The sequence below is a fragment of the Mauremys reevesii genome, linkage group 3 (genome assembly GCF_016161935.1).
Source record: "Mauremys reevesii isolate NIE-2019 linkage group 3, ASM1616193v1, whole genome shotgun sequence".
Taxonomy (NCBI): domain Eukaryota; kingdom Metazoa; phylum Chordata; order Testudines; family Geoemydidae; genus Mauremys; species Mauremys reevesii.
Window position 1 is genome coordinate 189,528,091 of NC_052625.1, and position 20,170 is coordinate 189,548,260.

Consider the following 20,170-nt stretch of genomic DNA (forward strand, 5'->3'; position numbering starts at 1 on the left):
CTCTTGTTCCTGAAGCTAATGCACTGTATTTCTTCACATTCCACTGACCTACAGAGCTGGTGCTAATTAATTCTTCTGCAGTATCATTTGTGCTTTATAAAAACTGTCACTGTCTGCAGTTTTACATCACCACTATTTACAAGGATTTTGAGATTCCTACGGAAAATAAAATGATGCCTGACCCACAGTCCCAGATTTGTAGAGAGTTTTAAAATCCTAGAGGAAGTCCAGAACTAAGTGTTGCAAATGGATTCTTCTATTAAGCAAAACCAAACATTCCTAAATCTGGAGTGATGGGGGGAGGCTTTAAATCCAGATAAAAAAATTATGGCTTGGCTCATATCTAAATAAGATGGGATCCTGTTCATAAATACAATTATTTTAAGATGGAAGTCAAGAATTCCTGTTTAACCTGTCTCCTGTCTTTTTCGCCCTTTTTAATCCATTGATCCTATTTACTCTTATTCTCTATATGTGAAATGCACCACTTTGCAAAGGATCATTAAAAACTATACACCACTGAATTCCTACTTAAAATCTGCTTAAGGCAGATACAATAAAGACTTAAATTGATTAAATGGTATATAAGCTTTGTACTAGCTACCTACACAGTGCTGAATTTTACCCTATGATGTCACAATTTGCGGATTATTAACCTCTAGTGTGGAATAGTGTGATGCCTTGAGAGCTACAGACATGTCTCAGTTTCATTTACTGTAACTATTAGTTGACTCTATATTCCCAAATATTGATATAGTAGTTAAAATTGATGTATTCATAACACATTTTGGAACAAAGTTTCACTTTCAAGGCAATGAAGGGATGAATGTTCAATCTAATTGAGCTAGCCTACAGGTAGGACCATTGATGGCTCACACAAGCTGTTGAAAGCCAGGTGAGATGACCATTAATAATAAAGAGATGTCTGGAACAACTGTACTGACTTCACTGCTGAGACAACGAGTATGAATAATGATCTCACTGCTGAACTTTGCAGAATAGAATGAATTGTCCTTGACTTTTCTCTTCTAGATGAGGGGGAAAAATCCCTAAAACCATCGCACCTGGCAAAAAAACCAAACCTTTCTTTGTATGGACAGAAATAGTATATAATTTGGACTTATCATAGACATCATAAATAAGGGAATACTGAGAACTACCTCAGAAAATGTAAATATGAATAAACAGCATCTGTCTTCCATTTAAGGCAGATATGGCATTGAGGCCACCTTGTCTGAATATTGACCCTAAAAGGTTTTTGCTTGATCATTCTTGAGCAGTAGGAGCATCTGAATGAAGGTAAGACCATATATTCTTTAAAAAAAATCAAGCAAACTTTAATGTATCCAGAGGCCTAGATACAGAAGTTCCTTTCAGGTCTATCCACAGGCCTCACTAAGCTTACTTTCAATTTATATATTTACTTTATATCCTCTCTCTAGTTAACTCTCCATGTCAGCCAAATAGTTAGGGAATAGAAAACATTGTATACTAATATTGTGAGTTTAATGGAAATGATTATTTTAAGTAGCAAAAATTATCTATGACACATAAAATTCATTGACTAAAAAGAAAAACCAGCAAATGAATAGACTATCCAATGGAAATGATCTCAAAATCATAGAATATCAGAGTTGGAAGGGACCTCAGGAGGTCATCTAGTCCAACCCCCTGCTCAAAGCAGGACCAATCCCCAGCTAAATCATCCCAGCCAGGGCTTTGTCAAGCCTGACCTTAAAAACCTGTAAGGAAGGAGATTCCACCACCTCCCCAGGTAACCCATTCCCATGCTTCACCACCCTCCTAGTGAAAAAGTTTTTTCCTAATATCCAACCTATACCCCCACACTGCAACTTGAGACCATTACTCCTTGTTCTGTCATCTGCTACCACTGAGAACAGTCTACATCCATCCTCTTTGGAACCCCCTTTCAGGTAGTTGAAAGCAGCTATCAAATCCCTCCTTATTCTTCTGTTCTGCAGATTAAACAATCCCAGTTCCCTCAGCCTCTCCTCCTAAGTCATGTGCTCCAGCCCCCTAATCATTTTTGTTGCCCTCCGCTGGACTCTTTCCAATTTTTCCACATCCTTCTTGTAGTGTGGGGCCCAAAACTGGACACAGTACTCCAGATGAGGCCTCACCAGTGTCAAATAGAGGGGAATCATCATGTCCCTCGATCTGCTGGCAATGCCCCTACTTATACAGCCCAAAATGCCATTAGTCTTCTTGGCAGCAAGGGCACACTGTTGACTCATATCCAGCTTCTTGTCCACTTTAACCCCTAGGTCCTTTTCTGCAGAACTGCTGCCCAGCCATTCGGTCCCTAGTCTGTAGCAGTGAATGGGATTCTTCCTTCCTAAATGCAGGATTCTGCACTTGTCCTTGTTGAACGTCATCAGATTTCTTTTGGCCCAATCATCTAATTGGTCTAGGTCCCTCTGTATCCTATCTCTACCCTCCAGCGTATCTACCACTCCTTGCACTTCAGTGTCATCTGCAAATTTGCTGAGGGTGAAGTCCATGCCATCCTCCAGATCATTAATGAAGATATTGAAAGAAATCGTCTCCAGGACCGACCCTTGGGGCACTCCAATTGATACCAGCTGCCAACTAGACATGGAGCCATTGATCACTACCCGTTGAGCCCGATGATCTAGCCAGCTTTCTATTCACATTATAGTCCATTCATCCAGCCCATACTTCTTTAACTTGCTGGCAAGAATACTGTGGGAGACGGTATCAAAAGCTTTGCTAAAGTCAAGGAATAACACATCCACTGCTTTCCCCTCATCCACAGAGCCAGTTATCTCATCATAGAAGGCAATTAGGTTAGTCAGGCATGGAGGTATGGATTCTTCAAAATCATCAGTTTCAAAAGAGCGGCAAGTTCAAGAAATACAGAAAACCCCTCAAGAAACCTTTTTTTCTAGATGTATTCTGCTGTACAATTCACTTTTAAATTGGAGGCACGGTTGTTCAAAATATTAAAATTGTAGGCCTCACACAGTTGACTCATTTCTTATCAGCTTCAGGAATGGTAGATTCCATTATTACAGTAATAGCAGAAAGAGCATGTGAGTCACTCATAGGGAGATCATAGAATCATAGAATCTCAGGGTTGGAAGGGACCTCAGGAGGCCATCTAGTCCAACCCCCTGCTCAAAGCAGGACCAAACCCAACTAAATCATCCCAGCCAGGGCTTTGTCAAGCCTGACCTTAAAAACCTCTAAGGAAGGAGATTCCACCACCTCCCTAGGTAACCCATTCCAGTGCTGCACCACCCTACTAGTGAAAAAGTTTTTCCTAATGTCCAACCTAAACCTCCCCCTCTGCAACTTGAGACCATTACTCCTTGTTCTGTCATCTTCTACCACTGAGAACAGTCTAGATCCATCCTCTTTCGAACCCCCTTTCAGGTAGTTGAAAGCAGCTGTCAAATCCCCCGTCAATCTTCTCTTCTGCAGGCTAAACAATCTCAGTTCCCTCAGCCTCTCCTCCTAAGTCATGTGCTCCAGCCCCCTAATCATTTTTGTTGCCCTCCGCTGGACTCTCTCCAATTTATCCACATCCTTCTTGTAGTGTGGGGCCCAAAACTGGACACAGTACTCCAAATGAGGCCTCACCAGTGCTGAATAGAGGGGAATGATCACATCCCTTGATCTGCTGGAAATGCCCCTACTTATACAACCCAAAATGCCATTAGCCTTCTTGGCAACAAGGGCACACGGTTGACTCATATTCAGCTTTTCATCCACTGTAACCCCTAGGTCCCTTTCTGCAGAACTGCTGCCCAGCCATTCGGTCCCTAGTCTATAGCAGTGCATGGGATTCTTCCGTCCTAAATGCAGGACTCTGCACTTGTCCTTGTTGAACCTCATCATATTTCTTTTGGCCCAATCCTCTAATTTGTCTAGGTCCCTATGTATCCTATCCCTACCCTCCAGCGTATCAACCACTCCTCCCAGTTTAGTGTCATCTGCAAACTTGCTAAGGGTGCAGTCCACACCATCCGCCAGATCGTTAATGAAGATATTGAACAAAACCGGCCCCAGAACCGACTCTTGGGGCACTCCACTTGATACCGGATGCCAACTAGACATGGAACCATTGATCACTACCCGTTGAGCCCGACCATCTAGCCAGTTTTCTATCCACCTTACTGTCCATTCATCCAGCCCAGACTTCTTTAACTTGCTGGCAAGAATACTGTGGGAGACTGTATCAAAAGCTTTGCTAAAGTCCAGAAATAGCACATCCACTGCTTTCCCCTCATCCACAGAGCCGGTTATCTCATCATAGAAGGCAATTAGGTTAGTCAGGCATGACTTGCCCTTGGTGAATCCATGCTGACTGTTCCTGATCACTTTCCCCTCCTTTAAGTGGTTCAGAATTGATTCCTTGAGGACCTGTTCCATGATTTTTCCAGGGACTGAGGTGAGACTGACTGGCCTGTAGTTCCCTGGATCTTCCTTCTTCCCTTTTTTAAAGATGGGCACTACATTAGCTTTTTTCCAGTCATCCGGGACCTCCCCCGATCACCATGATTTTTCAAAGATAATGGCCAATGGCTCTTCAATCTCATCGGCCAACTCCTTTAGCACCCTAGGATGCAGTGCACCCGGCCCCATGGACTTGTGCTCATCCAGCTTTTCTAAATCAACCAATGCTAAAAGGTAATTGCTAGCTAGACTACTGGGGGGAGGAATAGCTCAGTAGTTTGAGCATTGGCCTGCTTAAACCCAGGGTTATGAGTTTAATCCTTGAGGGGGCTATTTAGGGAACTGGGGTAAAAATCTGGGGATTGGTCCTGCTTTGAGCAGGGGGTTAGACTAGATGACCTCCTGAGGTCCCTTCTTATCCTGATATTCAATGATCCTATGAATTGGCCTAGAGCAAGAGTTCACTCCACTCAGAAAAGGAATGCCATATGTTAGAAGATATTGGGCCACAGTAAGCCACTGAAGTAAGCTGTCAGCTTCACAGTTATGAATCTGTATTAAACAGATGGCATAATAAATACTTTCTAATATCTGGGAGAAGGTTGGTCCTTAGCTTTCTAGGCATGTGAAATGCCATTTGAACTTCATAATCTTAATACTTTCAATCTATAGGAGCTGATTCTGTGTGGTGCTGAACCACCTCAAATCCCATTGACCCTTTACTGAGGCATGGAAAGCTCATGTTTAAGACTTACATCATTGTTATGTAAATATGACATAGCTTTGACATAACAGCAACCAGAGCCTCGTGTTGGCTGTAGCCTGCGGCTCCCATCAGTACCGGACTCTGCCTTTTAAAAAGGAGAATGCCTTTAATCTCTACAGCAATTCCCATATCCTTACTTCTGATAGCCTGCTCCAAAAATATAGTGCTTCCGTCCAAGTGAAAAAATCATGAGGCCTCACAGTACCCCTTCCTTCAAGTAGCATAGTTACGCTTCGTTTACGAAAGGGGGAACAGATACAGAAGTGGTCAGTGATTTGCCTAAGGTGATGCAGGAAATCCATAGCAGAGCCCACAAAGGAACTCGGATCTCCTGATTCCTAATCCTAAAAAGCAGCTCCTTTAGCTTTTAGTAAGACAATGCACTCATTCCACCTTAGCAATAAAAAGTACCAATGGAAAGGACATATAAAATAGTACCTATTTTTGATTCTGTAATCAAAGCACATACACTGGGAAATTCACAATGTCATCAATAGGTGTAAATGTACTCTCCTCAATAAACATGGTAAGAATATTTTGAGAGCACTGACAATTGTAAATAATATGGAAATATATATTTAATTTACTGCATAAAATTGCATATTACAACACCCACCATATTAGTTTTCTGTTTCTACTTTTCATAGCACCGCTTTTGTAAATTATGCACACCTCCTAGATTACTTTGAAGTAAGAAAAGAAATGTCAAAGTCGCCCATTTGCATTAAGAGTGTATCTACAACTGATTAGATAACTTGCCAACAACATTCATACGTTAGAACATAAGAAAGGCCATACTGGGTCAGATCAAAGGTCCCCCTATCCCTCTATCCTGTCTTCCAACAGTGGCCTATGCCAGGTACTTCAGAGAGAATGAACAGAACAGGTAATCATCAAATGATTCATCCCCTGTCACCCATTCCCAGCTTCTGGCAAGCACAAGCTAGGGATGTCATCCCTGCACATCCTGGCTAGTGCCATTGATGGACCTATCCTCCATGAACGTATCTAGTTCTTTTTTGAACCCTCTTATAGTCTTGGCCTTCACAACATCCTCTGGAAAAGAGTTCGACCTGGTTGACTGTGTGTTGTCTGAAGAAATACTTCCTTTTATTTGTTTTAAACCTGCTGCCTATTAATTTCATTTGGTGACCACTAGCTCTTGTGTTAAGAGAAGGAATAAATAACACTTCCTTATTTACTTTCTCCACAGCAGTCATGATTTTTTAGATCTCTATAATAACCCCTCTTAGTTGTCTCTTCTCCAAGCTGAAAAATTCCAATATTATTAATCTCTTCTCATATGGAAGATGTTTTATACCCCTAATCATTTTTGTTGCCCTTTTCTGAACTTTTCCAATTCCAATATATCTTTTTTGAGATGGGGTGATCACATCTGCACATAGTATTCAAGATGTGGGCATACCATGGATTTATATAGAGGCAATATGACATTGTCTGTCTTATTATCTAGTCCTTTTTTAATGATTCTGAACATTGTTAGTTTTTTGACCGCCGCTGCATATTGAGCAGATATTTCCAGAGAACTATCCCCAATGACCACAAGATCTCTTTCTTGAGTGGTAACAGCTAATTTAGACCCCATCATTCTGTATGCATAGTTGGGATTATGTTTTCCAGTGTGCATTACTTTGCATTTATCAACACAGAATTTCATCAGCCCATTTTGTTGCTCAGTCATCCAGTTATGCGAGATCCCTTTGTAACTCTTCACAGCCTGCTCTGGACTTATCTTGAGTAGTTTTCTATCATATGAAAATTTTGCCATCTCACTGTTTACCCCTTTTTCCAGATCATTTATGATTATGTTGAACAGTATTGGTCCCAGTACAGACCTCTGGGGGGACACCACTATTTACTTCTCTCCATTCTGAAAACTGACCATTTTTTCCTCCTCCTTTGTTTCCTATCTTTTAACCAGTTACTGATCTATGAGAGGACCTTCCCTCCTATCCCATGACAGTTTATTTTGTACAAGAGCCTTTGGTGAGGGACCTTGTGGACAGCTTTCTGAAAATCTAAGTATATATCCACTGGATCCCCCTTGTCCACATGCGTGTTGACCCCCTCAAATAATTCTAGTAGATTGGTGAGGCATGATTTCCCTTTACAAAAACCATGTTGACTCTTCCCCAACAAATCTTGTTAATTTACGTGTCTGATAATTCTGTTTTTTACTATAGTTTCAACCAATTTGCCTGGTACTGAAGTTAGGCTTACCGGCTGTTAAATTAACAAGATTTGTTGGGGAAGAGTCAACATGTTTTTTGTAAAGGGAAATCATGCCTCACCAACCTACTAGAATTCTTTGAGGGGGTCAACAAGCATGTGGACAAGGGGGATCCAGTGGATATATACTTAGATTTTCAGAAAGCTTTCCACAAGGTCCCTTTTTAAAGGAGCCTTTTAAAAAAATTGGCATCATATTAGCTATCCTCAAGTCAGCTGGTACATAAACTGATTTAAATGACAGGGTAGATATCACAGTTAGTAGTTCTGCAATTTCACATGTGAGTTCCTTCAGAACTCTTGAGTGAATACCATCTGGTCCTGGTGACTTATTACTGTTTAATTTATCAGTTTGTTCTAAAATCTCCTCTCTAACCTTCCTGCTTGTCAGTTTGCTTATGATGACCCATACATCTTTCAGCCTTGGACTCTCCATCTAGTTTATATCAACTGCTATCATGCCCTTTTTAGAGTGGTTTGAAAAATTCACAAGCATTCCTAATCAATAGACTTGAGGAATAATTCATGATTTTTCATTAACCAGCAGGGCCCCAAATATGCCAATGTTTGTCAGAGATATTTGTGAAATTAGATGAAATTTCTGAAGAACTCAAATGTTATTATATATACCAGGACATTGATTATGATTCAAGAAATCAAGAATGACTTTTGTTTGAGTCACACTTGAGTACAGACAGTTCAATAATGAAGAATTTATTTCATCATTAATAAATGGAGAAGTTATACATGAAACTTCTAGTAGCATGAATGAGAGATTGCCTTGTATTGATTGGAAATTAGACCCACAGACTGCAGACAGCAGCACATGAGCATGATATTCTGATCTATAGAGACTATGGTATAAAATGGATCCCTATAAGGAACTATGAGATCCTTTTAGATAGAATAATGATGATACGAAATAATAGTTGGAATTCAATGTGCTCCTTGCATGGGGTGTGGGTTAAAGAAAAGAAGGAAGGACAAAGGTATAAATTTAATTAGATCACAACAAATTTTAGTTAGTGCTGTTGGTTTTATTATCTTTACTTATATGCTGGAAGATATCTGTAACCCATTAAAAACTGTATTCTTACCCATTGAGTGTTCTTAATGATAGCATTAAACCAGAGTATGCACAAATCAGTAAACTGATTGGGGAATGGTAAAATCAATTTGACCTGCAAGAAGTCAAGAAATGCTATTGTCTTCATGAAACCAAGCCTGTCACTCATTTTGATTATATCACCTCTATTTAGATTAGTCTGTATTATTTCACCATACAATAGCCTGCTAGGATTATAATTTATATTTGTCCACTGATATGCCTGATGGGTGAAATCAAACAGAAGTGAAGAAATAGACGAGGATAAGCCTCACTTTAGCTAACACTGGGGGTTTATTCATTATTTCAGACTATTTTTACAGTATGCCAACAGCCAAAACTACTTAAAAACCAAACTGGTTGGAAAATGGTGAAGATTTTTCCCTTAAATTTTTGAAATTTCAAAAAATTTCAATTAGCTGTATGGAAACTTACATTTTCTTCTAATTATATGCATCATTAAATGGTTCTGTTCTAAAACTAGCTTCTCCTACTCTTTCCCCAAAAAGACCACCCCTTTCCCACCCCAAACAAGATTATAGCTGTTCCAAGTACAGTGTGTTAGATCCTGGCCCCTTTTCATTGTTTCACTTTGGTCACAGCTCAGGCTTTGGAAGGTAAATATCCCAGCTGGCATAAATTGTCATGGCTCCATTGACATCACTGGAAGGTAGGTGAGACTCTGCCCCAGGGCCTTTACATGCAAAGAGCTTGAGGATATTATGTTACCGTTTATAAATGTCAGTTATTATTCATCTCTCATTACTTCAAAGATAGGTGTATGAGTGTTTGGCCGCGCTTATTGAATATGCAAATCCTGATGCTTGAAGCCTTCCAAAAGCAGAAGTATTACTGATGTCAGTGGGAAGTCAGTGCCCCCAGAGGTATTCTGGCTCTGAGCATCAGGAGTTTGGATTCAAGACCACGCTACACAGATGACTTTTTGTCACTGTATCTTAAGAATGCCCAGTTTGTATGATTTGTCCTAACAAGGCAAATATGATGATATTTCCCCTGTATTGCACATGATAAAAGTGTGTTAATGTTTTTAAATTGCCTGGTAGTTCTTAATAAAAGTATAACCTTAAAGACATATATATTTTAAAAAGTTATTTTATTATTTTTAATATAATTTTATTTTTATGAGAAACTGCTGTGGAATCATCTACCACATAAAATCAAATCATAGTCACAAAAGGCTCCTTTAGCTTTTTCTGAAATAAATAACAGGAAAAAGTTCTGCTTATTAAGCATACTGTACTTTTGGCAGAACATCTAGCACTAATAACAGTACCATGTTAACCAGCTGGCTATTTTGCCCTGATTTTTGGACTTCTGTGAGTCCTCTCATTTAATGTGTTGGTAGACTGCAGACAGGGGTGCCAACATTGTAATTCAAAAATACTGGACAGATCTCAGATGTACTCAGTCTTGACTTGAGCATCTAGGGTTAAGTGCCTTCTCCTTCCCCATCCTTCCTAGGGATCCTCTCTCTCCAGGTCTAGGTGCTGCAGAAGACCCAGGGCATCGGATGCTGGCCAGATAGCTTCTGTTCAGGTCACTGCTGCTTGGGTTGGCTTAACTGTACACAAAGCCTGCACACCCCTCCTTTCCCCCAGCCCCCTGAGACCCACACTGATCCTCCTGAACCCTCTGCCTGGCCCCTGAGCCCTCCCCTCCTGTCACTGAGACCCCTGTCTGTGCCCCTCCTGGCCTGACCCTCCACTAGGGTCACCAGACAGCAAGTCTCCAAAAGAAACAGCTCCTGCCCAGACAGTCTCCAGGAACAAAGCTCTGAGAGTTGCTCAGTATCTGGCTCCCAGCTGAACAAAGGGGCCCAAACTTCCTCCCATTCCAATGCCACCCTCCCCCATCTGGCTTCTGCCTCCAGCCCTCTTTCCCCCTACCCACTTCCCCACCTGACTCCTGCTTTCCCAGGCCCCTCTCCTCATTCCTCCCTCTAATGGAATCTGAGAACCAGACTTTTCCCAAAGTGTTGCAACTTTTTCCAGGGGTTGGAGCCCTGATTGAAATATGGGATAAAAGGCACACCTTACTGATTTACTATGGGAATCACACTTTTTTTATTTAAATAAGGAAAGTGCCTTATAATATGGGACTTTTGGCAAACTACAGATGAAAGAAAACACAGATTAATGAGATACTATTTCAAAATCTCATTAAGATCCTGATTCAGCAAGGTACTTAACCCACATGCCCTTGAAGTCAACAGGACTAATCACATACTTACAGTTAGGCCTACTTAAACTGAGGCCTAACCATGTAACGATTATATGCAAATGTCTATTAGTTGTTCAAACATCACCTTGATTAGAACTCAGCAGTTCCTAGCTTCCAGTTCTAATCAAGGTGATGTTTGAACAACTAACCACACTGAATCTCACATAGCCCGTTACAGAGAAGTTGGGAGAAGACAGGAAAGAAAACTCAAAAGCCAGGAATCAGACACAGAGGGCCAGATCTGCAACTGGTGTAAATCCTTTGAAGTCAGTAAAGTTACCCCAATTTATACCAGCTGAATATTTGAACCATCGTTGCTTCCATATGTCTGATTCTTCATCTCCAGTGTCAGCCTGTTTTCTTCTTTTGCTCATTATTAAATTAATTATGAATATATTAATTATTAGTATTATTATTATTGTTGTGATAGCTTCTAGGAGCCTCAGCCATGGCCAAGGACCCCATTGTATGAGATGCTGTGCAAATACAGAACAAAAAGAGGCCTTCTCCTCCTCCTCCAAAGCCAAAGATTTAGCTCTCTGACAATCTTTAGTACGAACTTTCATCAGTGTTAATTGACTATGACACTAGACCTTCAGTTGCACACTACAAACTAATTGGTATGCAACTGAGCAATATTTACTGTCTTACACCTTGTGTGATCATTTCCACAAAGGCAATATGTGTGGAAAACCATTTTGTTGCCATTGCTCATCCCCTGTGGATGGGTAGAAATGACTACACAAAATACAGGCCAGTGGTAAGCAGCGTTGTGAGCCCATGCAACACTGGGTTTGTAAGACTTGACGCATACCACACTGATGGAAGCTGATCATTTCAGGAGAGAAATCAGGACACTGCTCCCACAGGGGTTAGGCTTCCACAACCTGAGCTATAGAAATGGTTGGCTCTTCCAGCAATGTGCCCACTTCTGATGTTTTCATCAGATCTGAGAGCAGGCCCAGAAGTGTTTCCAAATAGATGTTCTTGTTGGACCTCAAGTTACTGGGTTTGATGCATGAATTATTGGGTGAAATTCTATGGTTTGTGTTATGCAGGAGGTCAGACTGTATGATCAGAACAGTATCTTCTAGCCATATGAATATATGAAGTATTTTTCTGAGGACTGAAAAGAGTAAAGTAAATGTGAAAAATTATGGGAAAAAAAACAAAGAAAAGAAAAGAGAGAGAGACAGACTATGCAGGGAGAGAGATTTTCTTTTCCTAAACAAAGGGAAGAAGATTTACAATTTTGGTTGTCATCGTCTATTCCCTATGAAAGCCTTTAATGCCAATAAAAAAATACTACAGTACTTAATCTTCTCGGACATGAAATTTGTATTCATATCCATGCAAGTCCTTCAATAGTGTTCTAAGTCAGCCTAGCCCCATGAGAGTAAATCAGACAACAGTTGCTTTGAAACAAGGGGATAACACTGTGAATGAGGATAGGATACGCTGTTTCCTTAAGGTATATTGTGCATGATCAGGGCTGCCCAGAGGGGCGGGCAAGTGGGGCAATTTGCCCCAGGCCCCGGGCCCCGCAGGGGCCCCCACGAGAGTTTTTCGAAGCCCCTGGAGCTGGATCCTTCACTCGCTCCAGGGGCTCTGGAAAACTCTTGAGGGGCCTGGGCCTTCAGAGCTGCTTCCGCTATGGGTCTTTGGCAGCAATTCAGCAGTGGGAGGGGCCCCGCTGCCAAAGACCCCAGACCCCCTGAATCCTCTGAGTGTCCCTGTGCATGATTGTTTCCTCTCATAACAGCCAACATCCTGTCCACCAAAATAAGTGCAACAACATCATCAGTCACTTTAAAGTGCTCTCACATGCAACATATCTTTCTCTGGCAGAAAGAGGTGAGGGATGATCTGAGACAAGTATCGTAATGGCTAACTGTTCCTGTACTTTATTTAAAAACAAACAAACAAACAAGTTGTTGTTTCAATATTGACCTGACTCTATGATCTCAAATGATCCCACAAGCTAAGTGGGGTCAGGCCTGGTCACTCCTGAGGAGGTATGACCTTTTCCTCCCTTCTTGCTGCACAGATGCAACTTTGGTTTTCTTCTCCGAGGAATTGTGCAGGCTACTGATCTATCTTGAGGCAATAGTTAATGAGAACATTTATTTCAAAGAAAAATCCTTCCTTAGACCATAATCACTTTGGACTAGATGGTGCCGATTTAGCACAGACCACGTGGGGAAAGAGGAGAAACAAAGGGGGCGTCTCCCACAGCATCCCTACAAATTGCTACACCTCTTTTTAAGGAGTTCAACAGACATCCTCAGCACCATCTACTCCTCATTGCTCCCTATCTTCTTTGAGAATTTCTGCATCACCAAGGGAGCATCCCAACAACTGTGCAAAGCACGGGGGCTACAGTTCTGAGTGTCATTTACATGGCCACACAAAGCTTATTCCTGGTGCTGTGTGGCTCTATAAGGGCTCACTGGAATCTACTCCTGTACACAAAAGGTTTCCTGATTAATTTTTATTTGCTGTCAGTGATGTGATGTCTCCATATGTAGAACAACCACCTGAGTGCAACTTACACTCTTTGACAGTACAGTATATTGAAGCATTGCAAAAATGTTATAGGAAGAATAGCCATTAAAATCAGAATGATCATTTATGTATAGATAACTGTAAATCTAATAGCTGGAAATTGAAGCTAGACAAATTCAGACTGGAAATTATTATTAATAGTGAGGGTAAGTAAGCATTGGGACAATTTATTAAGGATTGTGGTGGATTCTCCATCACCGGCAATGTTTAAATCAGGATTGGATATTTTTCTAAAAAGTATGCTCGAGTTCAAACAGGAATTATTTGGGGGACGTTCTCTACCCTGTGTTATGCAGATTAGGTTATCTGCAGTGGTCTTCTGGTTTTAACATTCATGAATCTAAGGCCTTGTCTACACTACAAGGTCTGTAGAAGCAGCAAAGAATCCTGTGGCACCTTATAGACTAACAGACGTTTTGCAGCATGAGCTTTCGTGGGTCAATACCCACTTCTTCAGATGCAAGCAGTGGAAATTTCCAGGGGCAGGTGTATATATAAGCAAGCAAGGTCTCTCTTTTGCCAACAAAATAGGGCAGGCGTACACCCTACAAAGCTACTTTAGGCAGCAAAACTCTGCTGTTTTGCTGTTTTGCTGACAAATATAATCACCTCAACGAGAGGCATAAAGCTTTTTGTGGCAAAGCTAAAGTGACAAAGCGTCAGTGTAGACATTGCTGTTTGTTTTGTTGACAGAACTGGCTTACACCAGTATCCCACAATGCCTGTTGTGATCGCTCTGCTCACTATTTTGATCTCCGCTGTCCAGCAGGCATGCGCCCTTCCTCTTTCAAAGCTCCAGGAAGTATCGGACAGCTGAGCGTGCTGCTCCCTTTGGGAAACAAAGAGAAAATTATTAATGTGGAATGCTCCTGTTCTTCCCTGCATTAGGAACACAGCAACAGGCAGACTGCTGTTGCAGGGAGCAGAGGGGGGTGAGGGACGACTGCTGTGCTGCTTTGACATTCCTCAGCAGGGAGAGCTCACAAAGCTGCTCAGGATGCTGCTCCAGGCAGCTGAGGAGGCTGTGGGAGAACTTGGAGGGAATCACAGAACCGTAGGCAGGCAGAGTGAGCAGCTTCCAGAGAGACTTCTGTGCTGAGCAGAGCCAGGGGCTGATGTGGCGGGGTGTCCCCCTCCCCCTGCCTCAGGATAGGTCGGTCAGCCTGCTGTTTCCCCCGCCCCAGACATACCACTCTCCTCTCCCTCCCCCGCCGCACACGACTTCAGTTAAAAAGTGGCTGACAATCTACTAGGATGCCCATAGAACGATGGTACTAAGAAACCTGCATCATGTGACACTGTACCTGCCACATGAGGCATTGCAAACCCTTCGCAAAGCACCCTGCTACTCACAGTGCACTGCTCTCTGTGTTGATGCAAGAGCCGTTAGTGTGGATGTGCTCTGCTGACACAAGGAGCTAGTGTGGACATGCAACAGTGGTTTAATTAAAGCACTTAATTAAAGCGGCATAGCTTTTGCTGACAAAACTTTGTAGTGTAGACAATGCCTAAGTGTACGTAGCTCTCTATTATATGTGAACTATACCAAATAAAAGACTAAATCTATCCCCTCACTTTCTGAGTTTGCAAGCAAATGTCCAGTCTTCGGAAGACATCCTGTGTTTGTTTGAGCTATTCAAGGTTTGTGTAGAGGGAAGCTCTGAATAAAGGAAGCTATGCAATAGGAGAGTTCACTTTCTGCCTCGTTCTCTGATTAGTCTATTCTTGGGTCAGTGTCATGCCCCAAGAACCATGCATTCGTGCTGTGCTCAATATAAGGGATTGCCAAACATATTGTGTGGTCACTTTTGTTCCAGGATCTGTATATGTGTGTAAATAAGACAAAGTAGACTTGGAATATACCCAAACTCTGTGTTACTGAATTCTCCTACACTGGGAAGCTGACTTGCCAGGATCCAGACATGTGTTACCACTTTCCAGAGGGGTGTTGCTGGTGTCGGAAAAAAGGATAACAATATTGTAACATTTCCAAAAGTCCCAGAGATATCAATTATTCAGGAGTGGGCCCTTTTAATACATAACTAATACATTTTACTTTAAGGATATCACTTTAAAAGTTGAATCAGCTATTTACAGATGTGAAACATATATTTAAAAACTTGAAATGTTTCAATGTATTTTATGTAATCTGTTCTGAAATTCATTTAAATGCGCTTGTTCTTTTAAAAAAAACTGCTACCATACTTGGCTCATTGTTGTGAGAAAGTCTCTTTAGCAATTTCTATAAATTAATAAATACATCGTGTTAGGTACTTGCACGGTCCCATTACAGTAGTAACTAAGCACCTCACAATCTTTAATGTACTTGTCTTCAGAATACCCACGTGAAGTAAGGAAGTGCTATTATCCCCATTTTATAAATGGGAACTGAGGCATAGAAAGAATAAATGAGTTGTCCAAGCTCACACAGAAAGTCTGTGGCAGAAGCAGGCTTTAAACCCAGTCATCTAAAGTCCCATGTTAGCACGCTAACCACTGGACCATCCTTCCTCTCCGTTCTTCATCCCATTAAATTGAACAGCAATCCTAGTCCTTAATTTCACATATTCAGAATTCCCATAAAACTTGTTGAAAGGTTTTCTAATGTTTTTCTATGGTGTCTATAAATCAAGGTGTCATCTAGACAAATGATGACACACACACCCACCAAATGGTGAAAAATTGTCGTTCATTAATGCCAGATAGACAGCCAATGCATTTGTCAGGCTAGAAGAGTAAGACTAAGAAGTCATCTATTCTCACAGCGCGTTTTAGTGACACTCTATCCTAATGCTGCTTTATTCCGTTTCTTTTTTTTTATTATTCTTACCCCCCTCTAATAATATTAACTGACAGAGTAGCTATAACTTTGGGAAACATAAAAAATGAAGCTGACTGTTCGAAAAAGGTTAAAACATTTCAATAAACTTAAATCGAAAAAGCTGTGATATGGTACAATGCAGTGAATATGTCTGGAATAGTGAAAGGTGGTGACAATTCCATAATAGGTATAGTTGTCTAAATAACGTGTTTTCTGTTCCATCTACATTACCTGGAATCACAGCTTCAAATCCTAGAAGGCTCAGTTCAGCTTTTTATTATTTAAGGTAGATAAAATAAGCTCTGTATACTTTACTCTCAGGGAATCTTATAGATGACACCTTAAAATTTGAAGTCCTGTCTGCTCTGCATAGACATTGAAGATCCAGTGGCACTTTTCATAAGAGTAAGGTCCTGACTCTTCCTTCACATATGTTTTATACTAGTGTAGCTTCACTGATTGCAATAGCGAGATAGGATGGTTAAGCTAGGTACTACTCAGGCACATACAGAGCTGGGTTCAATTTCCTGTTGTGCCACAGACTTCCTGTGTGTCCTTGGACAAGTCACTTAGTCTTGATGTGCCTCAGTTCCCCCTCTCTAAAATGGAAATAATAGCATTGTCCTCCCTCACAGGAGTGTTGTGAGAATAAGTACATTAAAGATTGTGAGGTGCTCAGATGCCATGTTAATAGGAATCATATAAATACCAAAGATAGAGTAATTCCTGATTAACACTGGTGTGGGAAGAGAATCAGGCTCTCCTCTGCAGTGCAGGTGCAGGTTGCTTGCCAGGATTACTTGGTTATATCTCGCTTAGTCAGTACCCTGCCATTGGGTGTCTTAGGCATTGGTAAAGCTCTGCTCCATCCCATTCTCTGCCTGTGGCACATAATAGTTTAGTTTACTGAGGTCTGTAACACACTGGTCTAATTTCAGTTGTTGGGTTTAATGTCTGGATGCTGGGGGGTGTTGGTGGCCTGTGATACACAGGAGCTCATATATATCTGGTAGTCCCATCTGGCCTTAAACTCTGTGGGTTTGCCCAAAATTTCTCTTCCACTCGCTGTTCTGCTATATGCTGGTTGCCATTTTCCACCAGTGAGGTGGCAGGATTTCTGTGATGCTAAATGACTGCTTTCCACAGGGCAAAAAATACAGGTGAGGCAAACATGTGTGTAGAAACCCATTGTAGACCATGTCCATGTTGCACAGTAGTGGCAGTGGTGTGTAGGGTATGGGTAGCTACATACTTCAGTGAAAAGCCTGCTGCATCCAGACTGCAGCATGTAGCTATGTGCATCAGTGAAAGGCTCCAACAGGGGGGAAGACAGCAGTGGGGAGCTGCTGGAGTCTTTTCCTGCTGCCGGAGTCTTTCACTGTAGTAGGTAAAGACTCCAGCAGCAGGGAGGCAGAGAAACACTACGCTGCTAAAACCAGCAGTGTAGACGTGGGAAGCACTGCATGGGCATGCAGGGAGTGGTGTAGGGTACATACCCACAGGGTTCAGGCATGTCTTTATAGTAGTCACCTAAGCAGTGCCTCATTGTCTACACTGCTATTTATAACTGTGCTAGAGGAGTGTGCAGTGCATGTATTCTACACCAGGCCTGCACAACTCGTAAAGCGGCGAGGGCCACATTACTCCAAAGAAAACAGCTGAGGGCCGAAACCCCCCAGCCCCGTGGAAACACCCCAGCCCCGAGCACCTCCCGGCCCCGCAAAAACACCGTGCTCCAGCACCGCCCAGCCCTGCAGAAACAAACCCTTCTTCTCCAGCGCCGCCCCACCAAAACAGCTGCGGGCCAAAAAGGAAGGTTGGGGACGGGGAGGTGATACTTGATTTTAAATCAACCAGGGGCTCCCAGCTGAAGAGGTGGCTGGGACCTCTCAGGGGCAAATTAAAGGGCCCGGGGCTCCGGTGGCTGTGGGAACCCGGAGCTTTGCGGGGCTGGGGCAGGGATTAAAAGGGCCCAGAGCTCCTGGGAGCCTGAGCCCTTTAAATCACAGCCCCAGCCCATCTGCTGGAGCAGCGGCCGGGATTCAAAGGGCTCTGGGCTGCCCGCAGCAGCGGAGAGCACTTGAAATCCCAGCCACAGCTGGGAATCTCTGTGGGCAGCCCAGAGCCCTTTGATTCCTGGCTGCAGCGAGATTTAAAGGGCTCAGGGCTCCCCGCCACAGCGGGCAGCGCAGAGCCCTTTTACTCCCGGCTATGGCTGGGATTTAAAGGGCTCTGGGCTCCCCACCGCTGCGAGTGGCCCAGAGCCTTTGACTCCTGGCCGCGGCTGGGATTCAAAGGGCTGTGGGCTGCCCGCAGAGCGCCGTGTGCGGGGGATTTAGAATCCCCCCGCGGGCCACACAGTGAGGCTCCGTGGGCCATATGTTGTGCAGGCCTGCTCTACATGCTGCTGTAAGATTTGTGCAGTGTAGACATTCCTCTAGATACCAACTTCTTCTAGACCACTTGCAGCCCACTGAATTCAATGCAGATACTCCTTCTGATTTCAATGGGCTTTGGACCTGGCCCTATGTATGATTATGTCATTGGCAAACCCCTAATGGGGTAATAAAGCTGTTCTGGGGGAATTAATGCTTATGTGAACTCCCCTATAAATTGCCACATCCTCTTAAGGGGTGCAGCACCAATGAAGAGCATTTTGCTGCAGAAATCAAGCAGCAGCTCCTCTCGTCCCCTCCAACTTACCATAACCCTCATTTCTTAAAGCTCTTAAAACACATTTTTCATAATAAATTTGGCATTGAGAGGGAAGCTGCTGCTCTCCTCAATGAAGCTTCTCCACTGCACCTCAGTGCATATTTGTTCTCTCCTTCTGTGTGGTGAATCTGGACAGAAGAAAGTTAGATACAAATATAAATTCTTTTGCTGGAAGGTTGCAATATAACATTACTTAATTTTTTTTAGAATTCAGAAAGATAACGTACAAGAACCCAAGGACAAAGAAAACAGGCTGCTCCTTAAGGTAGAGAATCACAATGCACCTCATCTTGTTTTAAGCTAGCTCTTGCCAGAACAACTCTGGTTGACCCTTTCCCCCACAGAGCCCCATAGGCTGCAAGCAGGACAAGAAAACTTGCCTTAAATGATAGCTTGCAATTCCAACAGAGTCCTCAGTGCACCACAGGGACCTTTCAAGATAGAAGGAACAAGCAAAATATTGATGAGATAAATCTTCAAGGACATAAGTATATGGATTTCCCCACCTTCTTCACTACAAAAACATTATCATACTTTGAGATGCCCGACCTGATTCTCCTCTCTGTTACACCAATTTACACAGGTGTAACTCAGTTGACTGCAGTGGCATTACAACAGCCTAAAACTGTTGTTAACAGAGTAGAGAATCAGGCCCTAAGAGATTAAATCCACAAGGATAGGTTGTTTCATCCAAAATATTTTGTACCACATACATTTTTCCTCAAAGCATAGGGGGGGCTTCATTTGGATCCCACTTACATGGGTGTAAATCAGAAGTAATACCATTGAACTCAATGAAGCTATAATGATATAAGCAAAAGGAGAATCATACCAGAATGTCTGCTTCTCTGGGGCTACTCAGTGTGTGAGCTCTGATCTATCTGTTCTTATAAATTATGAATGGTTCTGGAATTCTGTATCTTGATGATACATATTTTAGCATAGGACATGAGTTAGTAGAAAACATTTTCAATCATTCTTTTCCTGTTTAGGTTACAAAACTACAGTCCAATCAGCTGCCCAAAATCATCACTATAGATTCAGGATATGATGATTAAAGAGGCATGTTATTGCTCTAAATTTCACCCAAGGGTAATTGGGAATTGAAACAAGGTGTGAGCATGTAGTGAAAGAAATAGGGGAAGAAACGTATCTGAAATGGTTTCAAAGGAGTCTCAGAAACTGATCCTGAGTCTTTTTTAACCGAAGAGCAATGCAGGAACGAGACTGATGTATTTCTGCTTATCTGTCTCTGTGGTTGAAGTGC

The 20,170-nt window shown here is 42.2% G+C and overlaps 1 long non-coding RNA gene across 2 annotated transcripts in view; it reads left to right on the forward strand.

Moving 5' to 3' along the window:
- The first annotated feature begins 692 nt into the window (after positions 1 to 692).
- Positions 693 to 20,170, forward strand: part of LOC120402162 — a 48,078-nt gene continuing 28,600 nt past the window's right edge. For both annotated transcript variants that reach the window (XR_005597028.1, XR_005597029.1), the window contains exon 1: positions 693 to 1,299. This is a non-coding gene — a long non-coding RNA (uncharacterized LOC120402162). The remainder of the gene's footprint in view (positions 1,300 to 20,170) is intronic.